Genomic DNA, 23343 nt, shown 5'->3' with positions numbered 1-23343 from the left:
AGAAATTGGCAGGTTTTAATGGATTTGATACAGGGAAATGAGGAAAAAAGAAGTGTCTTGATACTCTCAGATTTCTGACTTGAACAATCGTGTTATTAGAGGTATGTTTACCGACATCAGGGAGCCTAAGATTTGAGAAAGAACAGTAATTGAATTATGCGCTCACTCCCTAATCTTTGTAACACATATGCAATTATTCTTATTCATTTATTGAATGTCTCTACTTACAATGGAATATTACCCAGCAACAAAATGAACCAACTCCTGATACACACACTACTCATGAATCTCAAAAACATTATACTCAATCATGTATTCTCAATGGGGCAATAGCGCCTCATAAGGGGCAAAACATTTTGAGGTGTGAAAAAATATCTTACTCTGTATAAAGCCCAGTTGAATATACAGCACGTAGACATATAGATATATCTGTGGTATCAACATTTCATAAAAGGGAGAGAGACAATTAGGGAAAAGATTAATTAGAGGACTGTAACAAACACAGAAAGTTGAGAAACCTTACTAAATGAAAGATACCAGCCACAAAGACTATATATTTTTTATATGATTTCTTTTTCTTGAAAAAGCAAAACTAATAGACAAAAAGCAAATCATTTAGCCCAAGGTCTGGGCTGTGGGAAAAAGGAGTGGTTTTCGTTTTATATCATGTTAGTTACTATTGTAGTCATTCATAAAAATTCATTGAATCGTATGCTTAAAATTGGTTATTTTATTGCATTGGTTATTTTATTGTAACTTATACAATAAAAATTTTTTAAAAAGATAAAAATAACCCAACCTCAGGGAGCCTTCTGTATTTGTGGGCATGGAATACAATTTCAAGGAATTGTGACTCACTTAACTTGACATTTTTTTGTTGGCTCTGCCACGGCTGTCTCATGTTATACTGTGCAATCTCTCTACTTGCATTTTATTTTTCCCTGTAGAAAAGTAGTTTTATCAAGGACACATGAAATTATATTGTGTTCACATGTGAGTCAAGAATGAATGTGCCACCATAAGTTCTTCTCGCCATTTCCTCTGGCTATTGTCCTAGTAGGACTGACTCCTAATTGAAGAGAGTAAAGTAGGCAGCGTTATCACTTGCCCCAAGTCCTCGTTCTTGTTATAAACTGCCATGATCATTGCCAGATTCAGAAACACATGTGAAACATCTTCTGTGTTTCAGGTCTACGCTGCATCCTTGCCTATATTTTGTCTTATTTAATTTAACGCTTACAACAGTTCTATGAATTGTGTAATGTACTTTTATACTGAATTTCAGATGACAAAACTGAGCCTTAGCAGAATGAGTCATTTGACCAAGGTGTCCAAAATACACACTCCCCAAAACTCTTTATTATACATTATGGAGAAGCATTGTGAATATCCTAAGTCCAAGTTTCTAAATCTTAATGCAAAAAAGAAAGGAAGCTATGACATTTGGTTCTACTCCCATGGCTGTAAGCCAATATATCTTGCTTTTCTCTCTTTTTGGATTTCCCTTCACTTTATTTTCCCATTCCCCTCACTTGGTTTATAGTCAGTCTTATAAGTTAGTTCACTCAATATTCATCCAAACCCTTTCTGGACTGCTTTTCTATACAAACATTTTGCATCTAGAGTGCTTGTATGTGCCTTAGTTTCTGCTAGTCTGTTGCCCTATTGCAAAACTTGGAGGCAAAAGTGAGCCAAATGAGGGATGTCAACATGCAGAGATTAGATCAGAGGTGTCTAATCTTTTCGCTTCCCTGGGCCACATTGAAAGAAAATAATTTTCTTGGGCAATATAGGAAATACACTAACAATAATGATATCTAATGAGCTAAAAAAGAAAAAGAAAGAAAGAAAGAGAGAGAGAGAAAGAAGAAAGAAAGAAAGAAAGAGAAAGGAAGGAAGGAAGGAAGGAAGGAAGGAAGGAAGGAAGGAAGGAAGGAAGGAAGGAAGGAAAAGTTTTTTTTAAAAAAACACATAATGTTTTAAGAGAGTTTATAAATTTGTGCTGGGCTACATTCAAAGTCGTCCTCGGCCTATGGGAACATGTTGGATAACCTTGTTGGATTAGACCATCTGGCAACACAGTAGTGGGATTATCTGGTTCCTCTGGGACTGCTGTAATAGAATCCTGCATTTCAAATACTAACATGATATATTACACATAATTTCAGTAACATTTTACACTAAATGTAAATAAGCAGTCCAATTAAAAGATAAAGATTGTTATACTGAATTAAAGAAACAGGATCCAGCTACATAGGGCTTACAAAAGACATTTTAAATATAGGAAAGTGATATAGGAAATACAGGAAAGTGATATATTCATTATGATATTTCCTTTTTATTTCAAATAATTTTTCCTTGAGATCAATTTCTTGATGCACTCGAGCTTTTTTGTTTAGTGTGTGTACCTTGTATCTTCTTCCTTTTTTCTTGCAATCTTTATGATTATTATATTTAAATTGTGTCTTTAGTGAATAGAAATTTTGCCTCTTCCTTATTTACTCACTCCCTTCTTATAGTGTTCATGCATTTTATTTCTACCTGTCAATTAAACCCACACAATATTATTGTACTGTATCATTAACATTCAATCACTAGTCATTTATTTTTGTCCATTTAGTTTTCTTATTCACTGATTTTTATACCTTCAATTTCTGTGTTTCCCTTGGATATAACTTTCCTTCTACTGAAGAACTCCACTTAAAATTTCTTTTAGTACAAATTTCTTAGGGATAAATTCTCTAAGCTCTCGTATGTGTGTATCTGGAAATGTTTTCATTTCATCGTTATTTTTAGGATATATTTGCAAGGCATAAAAGCTAAGGTTGGCATTTCCTTTCAGTACTTTAAAGATGTTATTACATTGTCTCCTGCTTTTCATCACTGAGACTTCAGTTGTCAATATTGCCATTGCTTTTATTAAGGTGGCATGTCTTTTTTTTTTTTTTTAAGATTTTTTTTGCCTGGTTGTTTTTTTTTTTTTCCCCTCTGTTTATACAGTTTGGGGTTCTTAAATTTATAGGTTAATGTCTTTTGCCACTTTTGGGAAATAATTGGTTTTACTCCTGCAAATATTGCTTTGTCCTAATCTGTTATCTCCTCTTAAACTTCAATTACAGTTATGCTAGACATTTTAACCGTTTCCCTTCTGTCTCTACTTTTTTCTGAATTTCATATACATTTCATCCGTCTTGTCTTCCCTTCTTCCATTTGGATATATTTGGAAACAGAGTCTTGTTCTGTTACCCAGGCTGGAGTGCAGTGGCCTGATCTCAGCTCACTGCACCTCTGCCTCCCAAGTTCAAGTGATTTTCCTGTCTCAGCCTTCTGAGTAGCTGGGATTATAGGTATCCACCAAAATGCCCAGCTAAGTTTTGTATTTTTATAGAGATGGGGTTTCACCATGTTGGTGAGTCTGGTCTCAGACTACTGACCTCAGGTGATCCGTCTACCTCAGCCTCCCAAAGTGCTAGGGATACAGGCGTGAGCCACCACGCCCATCCTGGATGTATTCTTGATCAGTACTTTTATCTCCGGCTGTTTCTATTCTGCTGTTAAACCAACTAGAGTTCTTAATACCAGACATGAAATACTTTTAATTCTAGGATGTGTAAGTCTTATACATTCTACTTTGGGAAATTCTCATCTATTTCATTTTCTTCATCTTTCCTTAGATTTATTGAATACTTTAATCATAGTTACTTCAAAAGACTTTTGTAGAACATTTGTAGATATTTTTCTATTATATATTTGCAGATGTATTTCTATTGTATGTTTTGTTATCTCTCGGTTTTCCACTATGTGATCTTATCCTTTGATATATCTAGTAATTTAGTAGTAAGTTCTGAATATTTTTCTTACAAAAGGTAGTGGTCCCAAGTAATGTTCTTTTCCTTGAGCAGGGCCTCCTATCTGCCGTTATACTAATGTTATTTTGAGTCAAGCCCTGTTTGCAAGGCTTAGTGTACTTCCGGGTCTCCTTAGTCCCCTCTGTACTTTCAACTCTAGTCAATAGTCTTATCTTTGACCTCTTTTTCTGATGAATCTGGCCTGACTTCAAATCCTGGTCTTATAAAACTGCTGACATCTTTGCTCTATTTTTCAGATGTTTTAAGGCTTAGGATTTTAGTCTCCCATCCCGCAGAGCCCCAGAATTCACCAAAATATCCTTATGCATTGGTGAAGAAATTGAATTCTCAGCTATGAATTTAAAAAGCTACTGTGGTAAAAGAAGTTGGTTTGAGCTTTTCTCTCCTCTGGAGTCAGGGCCTCTTCACTGATTGCCTCAGCTGTGCTCCACTGTCTTCGAGCAAGTAACTTCTGTATTTTACTTTATTTGATTTCTTCACTTATTCCTGGTGGGAGCTCTGATCAGATGATCAACCCTTTATCCCATGAAGATGCAGAAGCTAATGCAATTTTCAATGCTTCAGTAGTGCAACAGATTCTTATAGTCTTGAAATTAATTGAATGAGCAAGAGAAAGGTAACTTCCTCCTCAACATACAAAGATCAGTTCCCTAATTTTATAAACTTCTTTCATGATGTAAATGTGTTGTCATAGTATGATTTGTACGTTTTAAAGTGCACCATCTGATCCCTGCTTACAGCAGCCGCAGTCTGTAACATCTTACCTTCACTCAAGACCTCAAACTCTTGTTTGCACCAACACCTCTTCTCTTCCCTCCCCAGCCACCTACTCATCCTTCAGGCCTCAAGTCTATGATCAGTACTTTAGGGAATTTCCTCTGACTTCCACAATAGATAGAATATACTTGGCCTTCTCTTTCAGAAGATAACTCAGAGAATTCCTACACTACATGAGATCTACCTAACCTTCTCTTTTCTTCTCTTAAGAGAAAAGCATCACCTCTACGAAGCCAATTGAAGAATCACTTGGGTAAATAGGTGCTGGCTGCTGGTATTGTCCCTGTTCCCCCAGGTTATAAGCTCCCCGACGACAAGGACTGTGCACAGTTTTATTCTTTTCCACTCTTGCATCCATAGCAAAAGCCAAAACATAGAAGATAGTCTGTAAATACAACGTGAAGGAGTAAGTAAATATTCATAACATGTAGCTAAGGGAACAGTGCATTCCTTCAATTCTTACTCCTGCTACTGTTTGAAGCGTTACCGTGAACAAACTGCTTAACCTCTCTGAGGCTTAGTTCTGTCATCTAAAATGCAGATAAGCTCTACCTACCTCATATAGTTATGGGACAAACTAGACGATTTATGCCAAATTAAAACAAGAGACCACATGATAAGTAATATTAATGGATTGATTGATTAGTTGAGGCAGAGTCTTGCTTTGTTGCCCAGGCTGGAGTGCAGTGGCGTGATCCTGGCTGACTGCGGTCTCGATCTTCTACGCTCAAGTGATCTTCCCACCTAGCCTTCCCAGTTGCTAGGACTGTAGGTGTGCACCATCTCGCTGGCCTAATTTTTGGATTTTTTACATAGAGAGGGTTTCACCATGTTGCGCAGGCTGGTCTCAGACTCCTAGACTCAGGCAATCCACCCGCCTTGACCCCCCAAAATGTTGGGATTACAGACATGAGCCACCATGCTCAGCCAGTATTGATTAATGCATGAGGTAAGTACCCAACGTAGGAAGTAGAAAACATCTTCTAGGGGTATTTTGAACATCATCTTTTGGCTGCAAGATTTCTGCAAATGTCTGCTTTTCTAAGAGGACTAGCAAGTTGGCAATAACTGGAATGATAACTGTGAGGAATGCTAATCCTACAATTCTTTTCCATGGCTTTCCTCATCCACGTCCCTGTTCCATTTGCTGGGACAAGTCACCATGTGTTATGGTGACATCACAGTTATTCCCAGGATCTGAGGCTTCTTCCTGTACCAAAACCGAGGACCCAAGCTATTTATAGGAACATTCCTTGCAAGGCTGTGTGAGAATAAAAGCACCTTTAGCTATAGAAAAGCAGCAAAGCACATAGAGCCAAGTCCATGTCCTCCCTGCCCCGACCCATCCAAGTACTCTGTGTTACTTGTTCTTGACTTGTCACCCGATATCTGGTTTTGGCCTTACCTGACACACTGGCTTACTTCCCACCAGCTCTCTGGATCAGACTCAGCTGTCTTGATTGTTCCTCAGGCAAACCCATCTTTCTGAGTTTAAAGCCTGGTTTTCCCTTCTAGGAAATGCCCCTTCATGTTTCAGCTCCCCCATTTATTCTTGCTCCTTTCCTGTGACCACATCTCCACCTCAAGTTTTGGAGTAACCTTCTCCCAATCAGGAAGGGTTTATCCATATCTCAGGAGATTCTGCCTGAACCATTGCTGTGCCAACCCTCTCCTTATGCCCATCTAGCTCTTGTAAAGAGTTCTGCTCTGCTCCTCTGTGACAGCTCTATTACTGAGACTCCTTGGTGGTGCCGTTTACCTGCTTATTATCTTCATAACCTATTTATTGTCCCTATACTGTAACCTTGAGGGTCAACTTCCATGATCCCACCTGCCTCTGATCACTTGTCCTGAGACTGAGTCCTGATAGGTTTTCCAGAAGCTGCCTTTCATTTCGGCCTGAACCCAGCATGTTGCCAACTTCTAAATTTCTTTTTTATTGTGGTCTGCCACACTTAATCAGAATACTGTGCAAGATTTTCAGTTGACCTGCCTCAAATTGCAACTTCTCCATTCTGCCCCACGAACTACCGCTAAAATAATCCTTCTGCTAAACCATGAACTCTCTCAATCGGCCTGCTGGGGGCACACCCTCGAAACTCACCACTCTCAAGGGGAAGGGCTCTGACTTCAACCTAGGTAATAGATTGTTGCAAAAGTAATTGCCGTTTTTGCCATTACTTTGAACCTAACAACAAAAAGAGAAAAATGTTGCAACAAGTCGAGATCATACCACTGCACTCCAGCCTGGGTGACAGAGACACCATTTCAAAAAAAAGAGAGAGAGAGAGAAAACAAAGAAGAGGTTAGAAACTTCTTTCTTCCTCGAGTTTGCATCTTTTAAAATAAAACTACCGGCCGGGCGCGGTGGCTCAAGCCTGTAATCCCAGCACATTGGGAGGCCGAGGCAGGTGGATCACGAGGTCGAGAGATCGAGACCATCCTGGTCAACATGGTGAAACCCCGTCTCTACTAAAAATACAAAAAATTAGCTGGGCATGGTGGCGCGTGCCTGTAATCCCAGGTACTCAGGAGGTTGAGGCAGGAGAATTGCCTGAACCCAGGAGGCGGAGGTTGCGGTGAGCCCAGATCGCGCCATTGCACTCCAGCCTGGGTAACAAGAGCGAAACTCCGTCTCAAAAAAAAAATAAATAAATAAATAAAATAAAACCACCTTCCTCTTTAGTTTGCTTCTCTCTACAAGGCACTTGCTCCTTTACTGCCCCGTGGAGACCCCTTCATCTCATGCAATGAGCACCCTACTTCCAAGATGGCTTCCCAGCATCTCAAAGCCAAGCCAGAGCTAGGATGGGGCCAAAAGGAGGAAGACAACGAAGAAGTAAAGGCTTTCAAGATTCACAGCTAATAAGTAAGGCCGGAAAGAATAATTGTTTCCTAGTGAGACAAAAAGATTATATATTTTGTATAAGAAATAGTCCTTTGCATATGAGATACTATTCTAGGGATTGATGGGAATTTTTAATCATTTGACCTAAATTTGCTCTCTCCTTTTCTTTCAGAGATGCCTAGCTCTCTCATGTACATGACTTGCTTGCCCCCATGACTATATCCAGTGCCCCACCAGCAGAGCGGGACAATCACCTCCCTACCTGTGCAGGTACAAGGGGGATGGGTGCATATTCATAACAGCCTGTTCTCGAATCCCTGAGAAGAGATGGGTTCGCAGGATCAATATCCTGATTTTATCAATATCACATTAAAGAAATGTATTCTCCAAATTGAAGATGATAGACTGGACAAAAAAAATGTGGCACATGTACACCATGGAATACTATGTAGCCATAAAAAATGATGAGTTCGTGTGCTCTGTAGAGACATGGAGGAACCTAGAAACCATCATTATCAGCAAACGAACACAAGAACCGAAAACTAAACACCAAATGTTTTCACTCTTAGGCGGGTGATGAACAATGAGAACACGTGGACACAGGGAAGGGAGCAACACTCACAGGGCTAGCTGTGGGGGGAAGGGGAGGAGAGGGAGGAGACAGTGGTGGCGGACAGGGAGGAGGGGGAGGGATAACACAGGGAGAAATGCTTGATGTAGACAATGGTGGGGGGGATGGAGACAGCAAACCACCATGGCATGTATGTACTTATGCAACAATTCTGCAGGATGCAGGACATGCACATGTACCCCAGAGCCCAAATACAATAATAAATAAATAAATAAATCTGCAGGTAATTCTCATTCAAATTTTAATTTTAGCACTGTCATATTTATCCTCCAGGGAATATTCCTTTGTACAGTGGTTTATTTCAATGGCAATTAATAGCAACATCAATTCAACCAAAGTAAACATATCTGTTTGAACTTAGACTGTTAAATATTTCCTAGTCTATTAATTTATGTGTCTGTTAGAGTTGGATGCCCACAAAGAATGAAGGAAATTTCGAGCCTTTTCGCAAAATGGAAAGTTCAAAGCTTAACAACCTTGAAAGGAAATGTCTTCAACGCTAAAAAATTGAGCACATACAAAAATGATAAATGCTGCTCAGAAATACTTCCAATGCCTCACTTCAGAATAATAGCTTGCTGTTTTGAACAGTCCCTGAGACTGTGGGAAAGCCAAGAGAATGTCTGAGAGACACAGTGAGCTGTCGAGCAGTAAGCCTGCCAGGTATGAGACAGACAGGCCTGAGAGGCAAACACCATGGCCATGGCCGTGCCCTGGGGCCATGGAACAAGGCAGCCAGCACTCACAGTCACAACAGCAAGTGTAAGTGTAACTGATGGCTTTGACATGTGTTATATACAGAACCTGCCACGTGTGGTCAAAACCAACTCTTGCAGGTAAGAAATGTGCAGGCTCTGATCAAATGAAAAGCTCTGTTTTCCTGGATGCCAACTTTAGATGATGTATGCTTTGATTTCTTAATATTCAGGTTCAGGTTTTGAAATTTATCCTGAGCTCTGGGACACAGACACTTTGAAGAGAAAACAACTGAAGCTTACGAAGTGCCCAGGATAGACTGTTTGAGACACACTCATTATTATTAAGTGTGAAGATCCACCTCACACTGAATTTTATAGAAAAAAACAGCATATACCCTAGCTCAGAATTTGGGACACAGTAGGTGTCAAGTACTTCTGTAATGATTCAGTATATTCATGAAAGAAAGAAGGAGAGAGGGACATCAAGAAAGTGGGGGAGAAAAAGAGAGAGGAGAAAGGTGGAGAAAAACGAAGAAAAGGAATAAGAAAAAGAAAGAACAGAAGAAGAGGAAGGGAAAATAGGAGAGTAGGCTCTGAGGGTCCCAGCCAGCGATGCTGGTGTCATAATCAGGCATTGAACTGACCCTAATATTTTCCTGGTTCAAATGTCTCAGTTATTCTCCCAGCTGATTGTCCAATGCACTTTGCCAAGGAATGCAGCTGATCCCAGGAAAACCTGAAAGTAGTTTCTGCTTCCATGGAGACAATCCACTCCAAATACAAGAAGCCAGGGAATTTTTAAAAACAACGTTAACAAGTTATTTGTTGATGCTATTTAGATATTTCACCTATGTATCTTTGCTGCACTTTCTCTTCCCAAAATACTCCCCCATTCACACACTCTTGCACATCTTTGAGGTGTCAGCTCAGACTGAACTTTGTTCCAGGCCCTTCAGCCCCACCGGGACATTCTCAGTTCTTTCTCAAAATGCTTTACAGGTGCCTCTCAGTCCTTCCTTTGTTGTCGTATTAATTTCTCTGTTTCAATTCTTTATTTTAGTCGTTTGTGGACTTGTTTTTAACTTTGAACTTCTTGCAAACCTAGCATAATTTTTTTTAAAATAGTGGGCATGAGTTGTTAACTGAATGGTGAAATAATGGTGAAAAAGTGCCTTGACTGGATTAACCGTGTTTTGGATACAGCCACATTTGGATCTTGACTGATAACTGGTGTCAGAATCCCAGAAATGAACTGCAGACCCAGAGCCAGCCCTCTCAGGGGGGCAAGGCTGCCTCTCTGGCTGGCTGTGGGATCTCCTTGCCCACATGCGGATGCCCTCTTTACCACTGCAGTTGACCTTGGAAGGTCATCATGAAGCCTTGCCTCGAACTCTCATTTTCCCCTGCCCTCCTATCACGTCTGTGCTTAAAATCCTTCTTTGGCTCCTGTTAGAGAAAAGAATAAACTCTAAGTGCCTACCATGACATGTGAGCCCTTTGTGAGCTGGCCTCAGCTTCTATTTCAAGGCACACCTCCTCTCTAACCCACTTCCTTCAGCCTCATCCTATGACTCAGACTTACCTGCCATTCCTGGAATGTTCTCTATTATACCACCAGCTTGTTTCTTATTTGTCTAGGCCCCAAATGCACAGCTAAACAACTAGACTACAGTCCAAATGGCATCATCAATGATTTCAATTCTCTTTTTAAAAACTTTCCCTGGCCTCGCATTGTCGATGGGAGCTGTGGACACTGATATATTAGCTAGCCTGACATACGAGACCGGGTCTTGCTGGTCTTCGCAGCTCTAAACAAGCCTCTCCCCTATCCTGGTGCACCGGGATTCTCCCATCCTGCCTGCATGATTCCAGTCTGATCTCATCCCACACACAAGAGAGCTCCTCAGATCTGCCTGAAGCTTGCCTATTGGCTATTCCCTTGTATTTTACCAATTCCTTTCCGAAAACCTTGCTCACAGCCTTGCTTGGGCCTCGGTGGTTATTTTCCATGGCCTAAGGACGACGTCAATGTCAGAAGTGTGATATGGAAGTGGTTTCTGTGGCTGTTTTGTAAATACCCTATGGTAAAGCCAACATCGGAGACCAGCCTAGAAAGTGAGAATCCTACACAATTTGTAGAACCCTACAAAATAACATTAAATAATCCAAACTCTCATTAGCATGTAGACCTTAGCCACCAGAGCCCCTGCCCTCATCATTTTAAAACAAACTAGTATAACCTACTTTGGGATGTCTTACTTCATTCATTAAACAAATGATATCACTCTAAGTGTCTATTTTCCAATAGGTAGCTAAGATTCCGAAGTGAATAAAACACATTCCCGCATTTAAATCTTCTGTTTGGAAGGAGAGAAAGAGGCACATCAATTATTTACAGAAACACCTACAGGTAAGTGAAAAATGCTGCAAGAATTCAGAACGAGCAGTAGTTATTTAAGATGTACTGGAGGAGGATGGCATCAAAATAAATAAAAGATGCTTGAGTACAGATATGTAGCAATTACTGGATCTTGAAGGATGCATTGAAGTTCTGGATGCAGAGAGGAGGAAGTAAAGCACTCCAGGGAAAGAGAAGATTCTGGGAAAAGGCCTGGATGTGCATTTGGAGAATTACTAATAGTTTGCTGTGCTTGAAACATTCGACACACGAGAACGTGGGTGAGAATCTGTAGATGAGGCATGTTGCCATTCTAAGGATTTTCCATTTTATTCTGAAAATTATGAGGGATGCAGAGAACTTTAGAATACTAAATGACATCTCAATATTTTAGTTTTGAAAGCTTGTTTTGGCAACAGAATGAAGAGTTGGAGAAGGATTATTCAAGTTTAAATGTTATAAGGGTTGGAGAAGTTGGCACTCACCTAGGAGAGTGTGTCCCCAAATCAAACAGAAATTGAAGAGTCTGGGCTTGGAAAAGGAAACTACATGCTTCAGGTACCTCCATCCACAACGGGTGACATCTTCATATCACATTCAAAGGTAAGAAGACAAGGAATAGTCACTGGACATTTTAAGAAAGCTAATGCCACATTAGATGGATACCAAATTTCCCAGACAAAAGAACTAACAGACGCGTTGCTTTGCCAAGAGGGCAAAGTGGAGAAAAGGATCTTTACATGTGCTCAGAGAGAAGAGAATGGTGTGAAATAAAACTCAGAGTTGTTATTTTAATTAAAATGTACCAAACCACACAATCAGTGAGCTTGTAGGAAGGTTGAGAAGACTCCCACAGATAGAACCAAAAAAGGCCAAGAGATGGAAGATTTAAAGGAAAAGCTAAGAAAAACCTGGAACAAAACTATTAATAGAAGTTCCAACATCATCTGGAGACGGCAAAAGAAAATGAAATGCTCAGATAAATAATTAAAGGACGTTTTCTACACACACAAAAGATAAACGATTCATGTTGAAAGGTCCCACCCAGTGCCGAGTCAAACTACTAGAAAAGACTCACATTTAAACACATAAAGATGGAATTTCAAATCACAAAGAACAAATTCACACATCCACTGGTGGTGTAATAAACGTGTCAAACTTAGTATATTACAGGCTGAACTCCTGTGACCCAGATATACACATAAACTTCTTCCTTGCAAAGTCCTTGCAGTTTCACTAGTAATCCTAACTCTATTTTCTACTTGCATAAGTAAAAAACCTTACAGTTATCCCTAATTCCTTTTTCTCCCCTAATTCACCTCCATTCTTTCAGCAAATTCTATCCCCTGTCTCTCATATTAGTCCACATACAGTCCCTGGACCAGATTTATTCTATAAAGGCTTTTGTAAAATAAAGGATATTACTGGTGCACTTAACCGAATATTAACACAATCTGCAGATTTAATAATAGAATTCCATCCGTGTTATTTTCCTGTTCTTAACCATTGTATGTGGTTGATTTTGACCTTTGTATGTGGTTGTATGTGTTCTTATAAAATATACACTGCATACTATATAGCTAAAGGTAGCATGCTTTCAGTTTGTTCTCAAATAGATCCCAAAAAATTACAGTATGTATCTACAAAAAGGGAGAAGCCAGTGTGGAAAAGATTACAATCTGGAAATCTGGGTGAAGGTTATATTGGAGCACTTTATATCACTCTTATAACATTGTAAATGTTTCCTGTAAAAGTATCTCCAAATTTAAAAATTATAAAATTTACATAAAATAAACATAGAGTTGGTCAACTCTTCATTGCCTACAACTGGAATTCAGCCACATTATCTCTCAGTGAGATTATTGCAACAAGCCCGCACATTCTCCTGTCTTTTATTCCTATGTCCCCTATTCCCAACTCAGCAACCAGAGTAATCTTTCAGAATGTACATGGCAAGATGTCATTCATCTTATCCCAATCCTCCAACGGCTTCTCACCCTCCTCAGGGTCAAATCAAGAGTTGGAAATGGTCTGGAAGGCCTTACGGGGTGTGAGCCCTCCTCCCACTCTGTGTTTTGATCTTACCTCCTACAGTTTCCCCCCTCATTGATATTTTCCGACTAAATATCTTGACTCCTTGCTTTTCCTCAAACACCTCTGCCATGCCCCCATCTTCGGGCCTTTGCACATGAAATTCTTTCCTCTGATATCTGCACCACTTGTGCCCACATCCCCTTCATGTCTCTGGCCACAAGTCACTTCAGTGATTCCCTTCCTGCCTTTGTATCTAAAATGTTGACTCTCAGCCACTCCCCATTGCCAATGCCATGGTTCTCCACACCCTATGTCCATGACAGACTTGTTCCCTCAACTACAAGGCAAGCAACTGGAGATCATAGGAATTCTGTCTTACATTTTTACCTCCAGCTTCTGGAATAGAGTCCTGGAAATAATAACTTCTCATTGAATAATTGTTGAATGAATGAAACCAGACATTCTAAAAGTTATAATAGGGGAAAAAAGGTGCCAGATGATCTCTAAAGGAATTACAAACAAATTGACATCAGACTTTTGACATCTTGAATGCTCTAAAAACATCTGAATGGTTTTGAAAGATTATTCTGTATTTAGAATTCTGCTTCCAACCAAACTAGCATTCAAGAGAGAGAAGAAGAAAGGCATTTTCTTAGACACAAACACTCAGAAACTTGATCCCTCTCTGACCATCTCTGAATTATTAACGTATATTCTACCAAAATGAAAAAGGAGCCTAAAAGGATAAAATACAGAACACCAAAAATTTAGTAGCAAGCCAAAATGCAGTGAAACACAGTTTAAATCTAATATGCTAATGACAACACAGAATTAAAATGCCCATTGGTTTCCACATGGTGCGAGTGAGGGAAATAAAATAGAAACTGTATGTGAAGATTTTAGGGTTTTTTTTCTTTTCTTTTTTTTTTCTGGTGGTGAGGCGGTTAAAGGGACTTTTTAATGTAGAGAAACAAAAAAATGAGTATAAATTACTGATGAAAATTTAAGAGCAATCAATTCGTGAACAAAAGTTGCATATGTGGCTTACAAATTATGAGAAGGAAAAACGGAACACAATAATGGCAGTAACAATCAGGGGCAGGAAGAGAAAAAAAACAAAACAAACAAGCAAACATGGTTAATAGCTACATTTTAAAATAAAATAATTAAAAGTACAGATATCTCAAATCACACAATTTATAATTTGTTTCTTCCTCCTCCTACAAAAAGGAGAAATTTTGCCTATCACTCTGTGACTATACTTAAAACTACTGAATGGTGGTTCACCAACCATGAAGTCATCATTTGAAAAAAAATGACTTTTATGGTTGGTGAATTTATCTCAGTAAAGCCATTGTGCAAAAAATGAGAAAAAGAAATTGTGTCTGAACTGAGCCTTGGTGATGAGGGAGGAACGGGAGAAATCGTGACAGAGAATCAATGCTGATGATGACTACCTTCATTCATTCATGTGAGGGGTGGAGCAGGAAGCTCCCCTGATTAGAGGGGTCGGTGGAGGTTGTGCCAGGAACCAGGAGCCCTGGGTGCCTCACTCTGCTCAAGATCACAGGCCTGGTCCCTCTGATGTGGCCGCTCATTCCTCCTTGCTCCCCACTCCATCCCTGGCTTCACTTCTTTCTGCTGTACTTTGAACAGATGGGACTGCAGATTCATCTTCTTGACCACTCAGTACAAGGAACCAGCCCTACCCCAGCCATGTTCTCCATAGCACCGATCACTGTGGTCATATTCCTTCTTTGTCATTCTCTATATTCACCCCTGCTTCAAAGAAGGAAAGATCCATGAGAATTGCCATGGTATCTCCCTTTCCAGGACAGGAGGAACCCTTGGACCAGTAATTGGAAGACAAAATCACAAATTATTAGTGTCAGAGTGAAACCTAGAGATTACAGCATCCAGTGCACTCATTAAACTGAGGAAGACACCAAGGCCCACACAGGGACCTTTGAAAGCTAGCAGGGCTCATCACTGGCTAAATTCCAGGTCCTATGTCTTAGTCCGGGACTATTCCTATGAAACAGCACTGCTACAGGCGAACTCCACAGGCCCAGTGAGACAGAGGGCAGCTTCTAATCAACAGAACTATGCTTTAAGCCCAGCCCCACAGGCCTCACCCCAAGGGTACCAGTTGGGAGCCAGGATGGACGTCCAGCCCCAGCTAAAACAGGCAGCACAGGTTGTTCTGAGAAAAGGTTGTCAGCAGACAAATGGTTTCCCTGCCTTTGAGCTCTCCTTAGAAGGAATTATAGTTTGTTGTGTTTGCAGAAAACAAATAGGAACAGTCTCTTTAATTACTCACCCAGGGAAACTCGAGCAGCAGTTCATTCAAAATATACTGAGAAAAGACTCTGGGAAGGCAGCTCCTGTATTAAGGACCAGCTCAGTTTACCTAAAAAATGAAAAACAAAGAGTCTGTCTGAAAATATCTGAAGCAGTGTGAGAAACAACAAAAAAGAAATATCAACTCTAAAGAAATCCATTGGAGAGGATTATATGCCTAAGAAACATATAAAAATTGCCCCCTGCTGTGTTCATATTCAAACTCTCAGAGTCCTCTTCCTCTGTACATCCTATTTCTGAAGTTTGAAAGGCATCCCTCTGGTTTTCTATGGTTTTTTTCTGCGGTGGCTCCAGCCTGTAATCCCAGCACTTTGGGAGGCTGAGGCGGGTGGATCACAGGGTCAAGAGATCGAGACCATCCTGGTCAATCTTTAGTGAAACCCCGTCTCTACTAAAAATACAAAAAAATTAGCTGGGCATGGTGGCACATGCCTGTAATCCCAGCTACTCAGGAGGCTGAGGCAGGAGAATTGCCTGAACCCAGGAGGCGGAGGTTGTGGTGAGCCGAGATCGCGCCATTGCACTCCAGCCTGGGTAACAAGAGCGAAACTCCGTCTCAAAAAAAAAAGAAAAGAAAAGAACAAAACGCATTTTTTAGACAGTTTCAAGTAAATTTAAATCTGCAACCTCACCCATCAGAGACATCAGTTTCAACCAAAGAGCAGGCTTTTGGATTTGAGCTATCTCTTCTCTCTTCACTTGAGAAGTTCACCGTTGCCGCTGACTCTCCAGCAGGTAAGGATTCAAGTTCTGGTTACCTACAAGGGAAGTGGGAGCTGAAGCGCAGAGGCTTTGTGTCTGTACAGAATGAGCCACATTGCTCTGCAAGGCACCCAGGGCGCCCCTGCTGCCACCTGCATTCTCCAGAATAAAGAACTGTCAGTGAGTTCTTTCCATTCCCAGAGAGAGCTTTGCACAGATCCACAGGTCTGCAGATACAGATACTAAAATGTGCTGTGAATTCTGATCTTTGTGAATGTCCATCTCCTCGCCGGAAACTTTGTTTCAAAGAAATCTTTCATTGGCCAGGAACTGCTCTATTCTCAGAAAATGTCAAATCTGGGGGACTGTGTTCCTGGAACTTTTTTTTCTTCTTTTTTTTCTTTTTACAGAGTCTTGTTCTGTCACCAGGTGCCAGGCTGGAGTGCAGTGGCGCGATCTTGGCTCACTGTAACCTCTGCCTCCCAGGTTCAAGCAATTCTCCCACCTCAGCTTCCCAAGTAGCTGGGATTACAGGCACCTGCTGCCATGCCTGGCTAATTTTTGTATTATTAGTAGAGATGGGGCTTCACCATGTTGGCCAGGCTGGTCTCGAATCCTTGACCTCAAGTGATCCGTCTGCTTTGGTCTCCCAAAGTGCTGAGATTACTGGTGTGAGCCACTGCGCCTGGACATTTTTTTTTAAGAGCGGGAACCTCACTATAATGTTGAGGCTGGTCTCAGTCTCCTGGCCTCAAGTCATCTTCCTGCCACAACCTCCCGAGTAACTGGGATTGCAGATGCCAGCCCCCATGCCCGACCCATTTCCGTGCACTCTCATCAAGTGGATGCCTCCAAAGTGATTTGACCAGATTTTCAATGATGTTATGTTTCTAACCTATTGATGTTATAAATAACTCTAGGATAATCCATGTCCCTACAAAGGACATAAACTCATCCTTTTTAATGGCTGCATGGAATGGTGATCAATAAAAAATCAGGAGATGACAGATGCTGGAGAGAATGTGGAGAAATAGGAACACTTTTACACTGTTGGTGGGAGTGTAAATTAGTACAACCATTGTGGAAGACAGTGTGGTGATTCCTCAAGGACCTAGAAATAGAAATTCCATCTGACCCAGCAATCCCATTACTCGGTATATAACCAAAGGATTATAAATCATTCTATCATAAACACACATGCACACAAATGTTTATTGTAGCACGGTTCACAATAGCAAAGACTTGGAACCAACCCAAATGCCTATCAATGATTTTTTCTTTTTTCACAGAAAGGGACTTTTGTGAAAGTCAGCAGAAATGACTTTCTAACCCACATTTTCTCTAAACTTTTTTTCTTGAATGAATCCTTCCTTCCTTCCTTCCTTCCTTCCTTCCTTCCTTCCTTCCTTCCTTCCTTCCTTCCTTCCTTGAGACAGTCTCATTTTGTTGCCCAGGCTGGAATGGAGTGGTTCAGTCATAGCTCAATGCAGCCTCAAACTCCTGGGATCAAGCAATCCTCATGTCATAGCCTCTCAAGTACCAAGAGTAGCTAGGGCTAAAGGCACATGCTGCCATGCCTGTTAATTTTTGTATTTCTTGTACAGATGGTGTCTTGCTATGTTGCCCTGGTGGCCTTGAATGCCTGGCCTCAAGTGATCCTCTCACATCTTCCTCCCAAAGCACTGGAATTGTTTAATTTCTTTATAGCACTTATGTAATGTCTAACTGTAAATCTACTTGTCAATTTGCATATGAATTGACCATTTCCTCACTAGACAATAGTCTCCATGAGGGTGATGAGGGGGACTATTCAGTTCATCATTAGCATGATACCAGGTACCTAGTAAACACTAAATACTTTGCTGAACATTTGCTGGATTTAGGGCTTCTAATCACCCTTACTAGTTATAAACTTTATAACAATTCTAACTTTCAATGTCATTGACTTATTTCAGCCCAGAGAGAAGATGGAATACTTTGCAAGGCTGTGAGACCTGGGAATCCATTTCCTGGTGCATTTATCACACAATTCTACTTAACTATTATATTTATGAGAAATATAAACAATCATATTTAAGATACACATGTTTGCCCAAGCGATATATAAAGATTGTTTAGTAATCAAGGAGGGACACAAAGTAAGAGAAGAGTGGTCCTTCCCTCAAGCAGCTTACAATTTAATGAAGGAGACAGATATCCATGTTGCAGAAACTCATGAAGGTAAAATAAGATAGTGCATCAGGGCATTGTGGTGAGAGAAGGAGCCAAACTGGGAGAAGAAAGAATCTGGAAAGGCTTCATGCAGGAAGCTACTTTTGAAGTGACACTTAAAAGTAGAAAGGATTTGGCATGCAGAGAGAGGGTGAGGGAAAGAAAGACGGGGCAGAAAATGTGAGACATGGAGCAGCAGGAGCCACAAAAGGCAGGCATTCATGCTGAAGTGTTTGTTAATGAATACGGTAGTCTTCTCCATGATGGTCTGAAACACATCAATCAGCAAATACACAACCTTCATATAGACTTTGACTGTCTAGTCCTTCTTTTTCAGAGATGTCCTCAATCCTCTTAATCTATGCAGGGAAGGGAGATTTCAGTAAGAAATATACTTCGAATTCTCTTTTATTGGTTCAGTTTTAGATCACCTACTTTAAATGTAGAAGAAAGAAGCTTAGCTTTCCTTCTTGTAGATTTGAAAACAGCTTTTCGTTGACTTCTCGCAGGCTTCATGCATGTTTTCTGAACCACGTTCCCTCGTAGTGTCTATCATGTGTTTAGGATGTGAAGCAGATTTTCAGCTTAGTAGAATACACACATAATTAGCAAGGCCTATCCGTCCTCAGATGCACCCATGGTTTGGACATGGCTTTTCCCTCTTTTGATCAGAGCCATCATGGAAATTTGAGGCTCTTAGATAGAGAACCTCTCACCTATCTTCCTCGGAAAGTTGCATAAAGCTGAGCCCTTTTAAATGCTCACAAAACCCTCAGCCCCATGGAAGGCACTTTATCCAACTCCAGTCTGTAAAGAAAAACCCTTCCCTTAATATTTAGAAACAAAGAACTTGAGTTGAAAACTTAGCTGAAAGCTCAGGTACTTTGTATCTTCTTTGAGAGCAAAAGAGATATAAGTAAACAAGTATAGTTGACACTTTTTTCAGAGATAGAAATTCTTAAGAAGGAATCATATAAACTGACAGAAAATATACTTTGCAATACACTGGTTTTCTGAACAAACAGCTAACTCACCAAAGAATATAGAAGTTACCATTTCAGCCAACAAAAAATGATACTTTTGTCCACATACTTCTGATTTTTTTGACCACCCTTATTGGAAAAACTGATCCCAAATAAAACAGTGAAATTGGGTAATTTTTGTTCTTTGGAGCCCTATATCTTCTGCTAAAGTCCTGCACATTACCTCTTCTTCTCATCCTTCTGTCTATCCTGTGCGCTAACAAGTCTTACTCTCCCCATGTCCCAGTTTCTCTCAGCATCATATCACACACAGCCAAAAAATTCCTAAGTACCCCTTTTAGCTCTAAGAAATCTTTCACCTTCTTCAAAAATTTTCCATTATTTCTACCAAAAAGTAATTCTCCTTCTCCCTCTAATAGGTAGTTGCCACCTTTACATCACAGCATTTCAAGTTTTGATTATAGTTATTAATTTAGCCTCCTCCTTCTCCATAATAAGTTATAGGCAGCCAGGATAGGAGCTATGTCTAATTCTTGTCAGTTTTCCCAACCATTCTTAGCAAGAGTGCTCTCTAGATGCGTCTTTGAAAGAATGAATGATATTGTGGACGGCTGGGTTTGCCCGGCTCCCAGACTCCCATATCTACCTACCTTCCTCAAAGCCTGCCACTTGCATTTCAAGATCCATGTCGTTTTGAAAAGTTGCCTCTGTCTCGACTCCAAGGATGGGATTCTTGACTTGGGCTATGTTAAACAGAGCAGTACATTTCACCTCTCCCTCACCCCTAATCACAATTACTCGTTCAGGCTGCACGTAAAACCAAAGATGGTTTAATCAGAATGAATTTCAGGACTCGTTCCAGGAAGGGTGGCCAGAGGCAAATTCTCTTGTTTTAGGTAATGAAATGTGTGCATTGGAGGCCTACAAATGCCGCCACCATTTTATTAACGTAACAGAAATCAATATTTAAACTAATACTCATCTCTACGCCAATACCTGCGGGCCACAGATTTTTAGGGATCTGGTAGAAGAACTGTGTTTTAATATGAAAGGAAATAAACAAAATGCCCTATCAAATTTTGAACCCATCAAAGCCTGACAACAAAAAAGCTGAATTAGAGATCTATGCAGTCTGTATCATCAAAATGCAATTGTTTCTTCATCTCTAATATGGAATTCACATTGCAATAAACTATGTAAGCACCCAGCATAAGACTGGACACTGGACAACCACTCCACAAATATCAGTTATTTCCTTTACTTTTCCTCTTCCTCTGTCTAAGGGGATTTTTTTCTTAAAGGAGAAAAAAAAAACACTAAAATAGACTGGGCACAGTGGCTCACATCTGTAATCTCAGCACTTTGGGAGGCTGAGGTGGGAGGATTGCCAAAGGCCAGCAGTTCCAGACCGGCCTGGGCACCACAGTGAGATCCTGTCTCTACAGAAATAAATTTTAAACAAGAATTAGACACGTGTGGAGGCTCACACTTTCAGTCCCACATACTCAGGAGGCTGAGGCAGGAGAAGTGCTTGAGCCTAAGGAGCTCAGGGCTGCAGTGTGCCATGATCATGCCACTGCACTCCAGCCTGGCAATAGAGTGAGATCGTGTCTCCAAAAAACAATAAAATAAGATAAATCATAAATAAAAAACTTTAAAACCACTAACATATATCAATAGCCAACAATTCTTGTTGTAACATATTTTGCAGAATGAAGGATAAAGAAAAATAATACCCAGAAAAGAAACGGCATTTTCTACCTTTCATGAAGATAAAACTAACCTAAATCAGGACTCACTGGGTCCTGTGAAACTCCTAATGCTTGAGACACAGATGAATGGGAAGCCATTGCAAAGACACAACGGCTTACATCCTGTTTCCACACCTCAGAGTAATCGCCATGGCATAACAGTGCTTGCTACGCGAAGGGCATGTGAAAACAGCATGAAGAGAAATGAACATAATGTTTTGGGCCATATCTTTACAGTAAAACATTTTCAATGGAAAGTGGGGTCAACAGAAGGGAAGAAATTTCTATTTTCTTTCTTCAAGTTATTTAGATAAATTGAAATTAGTTTGACTTCTTTATGGGCTATTCTTTAATTTAAATTGTCCAAGAAGTTAGGTAGCCAACCACTAGTAACATGAGTCCCAAGTTATTCAAAGATCCTTTTGTAAACCGAACTCTCTAGAGCCCAGTGGGTTGTATGACTGAATAGTAACTATCCACGGCCACCTTATTTTTGTGCTATTGCAATGTGAAGAACACCCATGCTATTATTATTCCCAAACTCTTCCAGAACTGTATAAAGAAATATAATCCTTTGGAGTTCAAGTTCAGTGGCCAGTTCCGGTAACAAAATCGTAGACTACCACATCCTCAATTACTATGATTAAACACAGTAATTTAAATAACAGAGGAGAAAAGTATATTGAATCTGCAGCCCAGTCCCTGTAAATCTCTCTACTTCAAAGTACTAGTCCCTGCAGTCTTATACAGCATAATAGTAACACATGCTTTGCCACACTCACAGACTCTCAAGAGAATAAAAAGAGATGGTACTAGCACTTGCAAGCCAAACATTCTTCACTCCATCTCAGAGAGAAATCTAAAATCTCAAGTACATGGTACAAAGAGGAGAGATTTAAAAAAAAAAAAAAAGTGGAAAATAGTAGAAAAACCACTGGCTTCAGACCCAAACCAAACTGTATAAATTCTGACGTTATTGCCATTTTATTCTTAAGAAATGTGTTTAGACTTCCTGAGTTTATATAATGGGGATCACACAATCAATTCTGTAGGATTATCGTAGGGGTTAAAGGAGATGCCAAAGAGATATAAAAGATTTAGTGTCGATTCTTCCATTAGAAGGTTCTCAATATGTGGCAACTAAAATTACACAGAATATTCGAGGAAAGAAATAATGTCTCAATCACGTAAACATACAACTGATGGGTATTTTGCAGAATGAACTGGAGGCTCTTTCTCAGCAACTTTAAAGAAAAGGTATATTTAAAGTGACGGAACAATTGCAGATATAGAGTCTGAGAATTTTCATTGAGTAATAGCAGTCAGGGCAGGCAAGTACAGCTTCGGAAGCATGAGGAACACAGAAAAGAATTAAAAGAATCTATACAGCAGAAGAGCAAAAGAATTCTGAACAACACCTATCAGATTTAGATACATTGACTAAAGTATTTTAACAATTTATTTATAGGAAAGCATTATAAATTAACATCAGGTCAGGCACAGTGGCTCACATCTATAAGTACAGCACTTTGAGAGGCCAAGGTAGAAGGATTGCTTGAGCCCAGGTGATTGAGACAAGACTGGGTAACATAGTGATATCTCCATCTCTAAGAAAATAAAAAATTAGCATCAGGACCTAATGGTATTTTATCTAAGTTTTCTTCTATGTATGTAACTTAACCGATAACACATGGTATATATTTGTGTTAGGGACACCATTTGCCCAATTCTTCATGCACTGCCTATATGCACATTCCCTGACATATAACTTTGCAGTTTCTCCCACTGTAGGAGAAGAATGTATTTCTGGCCCCCTTGATCCTGCGTTTGGCCAGGTGACTTGCTTTGGCCCATAGACTAAAATGGAAGTCACAATGTGCTAGTTCCAAGCTCTGGCCTTAAGAGACAGTGTTCCTGCACATTCTCCTGTGCCTCTATCATTACCATGAGAAAAACATGCTGGGTTAGTCCCTGGTTTTAGGAGGAAGATGAAGACACATGGAGCAAAGTGAAACCATCCAGGACAACCCAACTAGAGTCAGCAGACACCAAACATGGAAGCAGGCCCAACTGAGCTCTG

The 23343-nt window shown here is 40.1% G+C and overlaps 1 long non-coding RNA gene across 2 annotated transcripts in view; it reads left to right on the top strand.

The window, feature by feature from the left end:
* LOC118143601 (uncharacterized) overlaps positions 1-22689 on the top strand; it is a 29382-nt gene extending 6693 nt beyond the window's left edge. Inside the window, exons 2-3 of one of the 2 annotated variants that reach the window (XR_004727786.3) lie at positions 7667-7764; positions 21224-22689. This is a non-coding gene — a long non-coding RNA (uncharacterized LOC118143601). Of the gene's footprint in view, positions 1-7666; positions 7765-11131; positions 14118-21223 lie in introns of those variants that run through there. The other variant, XR_013523825.1, reaches the window with a different exon arrangement.
* Positions 22690-23343: the final 654 nt, after the last annotated feature.

The sequence above is a fragment of the Callithrix jacchus genome, chromosome 11, assembly GCF_049354715.1.
Source record: "Callithrix jacchus isolate 240 chromosome 11, calJac240_pri, whole genome shotgun sequence".
NCBI classification, from domain to species: domain Eukaryota; kingdom Metazoa; phylum Chordata; class Mammalia; order Primates; family Cebidae; genus Callithrix; species Callithrix jacchus.
This window is presented reverse-complemented; position numbering and strand designations above follow the sequence as displayed.